Raw genomic sequence first — 4,527 nt, 5'->3', positions numbered from 1 at the left:
TAAAATTAAGCCGTAACAAGGCCAGCAAAGACCTCTTGGCTCTCTTGAGTGCAAATTGATGAATGGGGCAATTAAGTACATTAATATAAATTTGGAAACTCTATTAACCAATATAAACAAATTAAGCAAATTAAACACATTAATATAAATTTGGAAACTAAGTATATTAATACAAATAATGTCAACAATAACCCACTGGTTGAACCAGTGACCCTGTGGCCCAATACCTCGATCGGGTCAATAACCGAGTTGAGTTTAATAATATTGTGATTGATATGCAAATAAATGAACAAATAAAAAAATGATTAGTATGTTTGATATGAGAAATTTTCACAGAATGTAAACAAATAAATAAATAAAGAAAAAAATAAGCTTCCTTATCTGGAGTCATTGCACGATCTCAAGCTAACAAGCACCGACTCGCAATTTTTTCAAATTTGTGTGTATCGGACACCGACACGCTTCGACACGCATTCGACAGGTGATCAACATTTTGGACACGCGATCAACGCTACGACACGTTCCAACACGCTTATCCGACACGCTGTCAACTTTTTCGGACACGCGGTCAACGTTCCGACACGTTTTTTTTTAATTTTTTTTTAGTCTAATTTTTTTTTTGGTACCCTATTTTATTTTATTAACTAAACATAAAAAATAGTTTATAAATCAATTTTTTCTGTTATGAAATTTGACATGAAAAATTAACAAGGTACGATTTTTTTTTTATATTTATGTTATGAAATTTGAATATTTGATTGTTTATATGACTTATTATGGGCTGTTACATGTATTAAATATAAATTATATCATATGGGTTTGGTGTTTGTCATTTTAAATGACATAAATTATATTTACCAAAAAAAAAATGACATAAGTTTAAGTTATGTCATTTTAGGAGAGAGATAGACACAGAAAAACGAAAATCATGAGAGAAAGAAAGTGAGTGGTTTTTTAATTTAAAATTAAAATTTTCTGTGTCTGTATCTCTCTTAAAATGATATAACTTTCTGTCATTTAAAATGACAAACACTTTTTCCATATTATATATATTAAAAATATTATTTAATATCAAAATGTGTCCCAACGTGTCGAAATATGACATTTTTTAGAATTAACATGTCGTCGCGTCGTGTCGTGTCATGTCGTGTCATGTCGTGTCGTGTCGTGTCATGTCCCGTGTCCGTGTCGGTGCATCATAGATCTCTAAGTCATATTTTTGGAATTTTATAGATCCTCTCTCCTTCAAGTTGTGGACTTTTTATTACACTTGATGCTCTTATTTTAGATATGCGCTAAACAACCTAGTAAATACATGTTATTGACTCCAAAATGTGAGGTCAGATGTCTTTGTTTTATTTCCTTACTTGTAGTGTTTATTTTGTCCATTTTAATTTTATGTATGCAGAGAGTCATCATAAGTTTCTACCCAAAATAAAATCCATCATTATACATACTCAATGTCCCCAGCAACACAGTAGCGATATGTTGAGAATATAATATAAAAGAATCATAAAAGAAATACTTTTATTATTCATTATGAATCTTTCTTCTTCTTTCGTATCTACACAAAAAAAATGGATTGATTTTTTGGTAAAAGAGAGAAAAAAAAGTCAATAGTAAAATTTTTATTAATAATAAAGAAAAAATATTTATCCTCTTAAAAGGCATTTATATTAGTTAGAATTATTAATTTTTATTAAATAATTAAATTAAAAAAAATCTCTAACTTTATTCCTCCATGATTCTATTTCTCTCATTATAAAAATCGTAGTTTTGACTTTTGAGAAAAATAACAAAATTCTATATGTTTTAAAAGGACAAATACAATTCACCCAAAAAACAAAACAAACAAACAGTAATCCCTAATAATAAATGTACAATAATAGATTACCAAAAAAAAAAGTACAATAATTTTTCTACGAAAAAAATATATATATACAACAATTTTAAAATATCACTTTATATATCAGAATCATGTTTTGAAATGTAACAAAATTCAAAAATATTTATATGATTATTGATATAAACAAGGCTTTTTTAGGAAATTAGATTGGCAACATTTTATAATATAAATATTGAAAGTAGATTATTGTAAACAATATCAACAGATGATTATAAAATTAAATCTCCTTCATAAAATTAAGCTGTGACAAGGCCAACAAAGGCCTCTTGGCTCTCTTGAGTGCAAATTGATGTACGGGGCAATTAAGTACATTAATATAAATTTGGAAACTCTATTAACCAATATAAACAAAGGGTTCGTTTTTTCTGCAGTTACTGCAGATAAGTTATCTGCAGTAAGCCAATACGACGTCGTTTTGGGACGGAAATCATGGTGTGTTTGTAATTTTAATTTATTTTAGGGTTATAATAGTCTTTATATTTATAATTTTTTAAGATTTTAATACCAAAACGACGTCGTTTTGGAAATAAATGCAGATAACTTCTCTGCATTAACTGCGGAAACATTTTTCCCATAAACAAATTAAGAAAATTAAACACATTAATATAAATTTGGAAACTAAGTATATTAATACAAATAATGTCAACAATAACCCACTGGTTAAACTAGTGACCCTGTGGCCCAATACCTCGATCGGATCAATAATCGGGTCGGGTTTAATAATATTGTGTTTGATATGCAAATAAATGAACAAATAAAAAACTGATTAGGATGTTTGATATGAGAAATTTTCACACAATGTAAACAAATAAATAAATAAAGAAAAAAATAAGCCTCCTTATCTGGAGTCATTGCACGATCTCAAGCTAACAAGCACCGACTCGCAATTTTTTCAAATTTGTGCGTGTAGGACACTGACATGCTCCGACACGTGGTCAACATTTAGGACACGCGGTCAACGCTCTGACACGTTCCGACACGCTTATCTGACACGTAGTCAACTTTTTCCGACACGCAGTCAACGTTCTGACACGTTTTTTTTAATATTTTGTTAGTCTACATTTTTTTTATTTATTTTTTGGTATCCTATTTTATTTTATTAACTAAACATAAAAAAATAATTTATAAAACAAATTTTTCTGCTACGAAATTTTTTTTTTATTTATGTTATGAAATTTGAATATTTGATTGTTTATATGACTTATTATGGGCTGTTATAAGTATTAAATATAAATTATATTATAAATAATAAAAATATTATTTAATATCAAAACGTGTCCCAACGTGTCGAAATATGACATTTTTTAGAATTAACGTGTCGGCGTGTCGTGTCCCGTGTCCGTGTCGGTGCATCATAGATCTCAAGTCATATTTTTGGAATTTTATAGATCCTCTCCTTCAAGTTGTGGAATTTTTATTACACTTGATGCTCTTATTTTAGATATGCGCTAAACAACCTAGTAAATACATGTTATTGACTCTCAAATGTGAGGTCAAATGTCTTTGTTTTATTTCCTTACTTATAGTGTTTATTTTGTCCATTTTAATTTTATGTATGCAGAGAGCCATCATAAGTTTCTACCCAAAATAAAATCAATCATTATACATACTCAATGTCCCAAGGAACACACTAGCGACATGTTGAGAATATATTATAAAAGAATCATAAAAGAAATATTTTTAGTATTCATTATGAATCTTTCTTCTTCTTTCGGTATCTACACAAAAAAAATGGACTGATTTTTCGGTAAAAAAGAGAAAAAAAAAAGTCAATAGTAAAATTTTTATTAATAGTAAGGAAAAAATATTTATCCTCTTAAAAGGCAATCATATTAGTAAGAATTATTAATTTTTATTAAATAATTAAATTAAAAAATCTCTTACTTTATTCCTCCTTGATTTCTATTTCTCTCTTTATAAAAATAGTAGTTTTGACTTTTGAGTAAAATAACACAATTCTATATGTTTTAAAAGGACAAATACAATTCACCCAAAACAAACAAACACTAATCCCTAATAATAAATGTACAATATTTTTTTCTACCAAAATAAAAATATACAATAATTTTAAAATATCACTTTATAAATCAGAATCATGTTGTAATACCCCATATTTTTATTAATAAAATAATAATAATAATAATAATAATATAATAATAATAATAATAAACTATAAATGTAATACCCCATATTTTTATTAACTTTAACCTTATGCTTTTTAGTTAATTTGAGGAGTTCAAACTTTTAAGTTTTGAGGACGAAACTTCTTTTAAGGAGGGTAGAATGTAATACCCCATATTTTTATTAATAAAATAATAATAATAATAATAATAATAATAATAATAATAATAATAATAAACTATAAATTAGTAGTAATAATATATATGTATATATATATATATATATTTTTATTTTTTATGGTGATAGATAACAAACTATAATATTAATTTTATCTTTAATAAAATTATTTTGTGCAATATGAGTGCTATTGAAAAATAATTTTGATACTTTGTAATACTCTAGATTATTTATAATAAAATAATATTAATATGTGTGTGTATATATATATAAGATGATAAATTATGATTAATTGATTGATGATTTATGCATTAATGTTTGAT

The sequence above is a fragment of the Gastrolobium bilobum genome, unplaced genomic scaffold (genome assembly GCF_033153095.1).
Source record: "Gastrolobium bilobum isolate Gb01-03AN ecotype WA unplaced genomic scaffold, APGP_CSIRO_Gbil_v1 utg18870, whole genome shotgun sequence".
Taxonomy (NCBI): Eukaryota; Viridiplantae; Streptophyta; class Magnoliopsida; order Fabales; family Fabaceae; genus Gastrolobium; species Gastrolobium bilobum.
Note: the sequence above shows the minus strand (reverse complement) of the source record.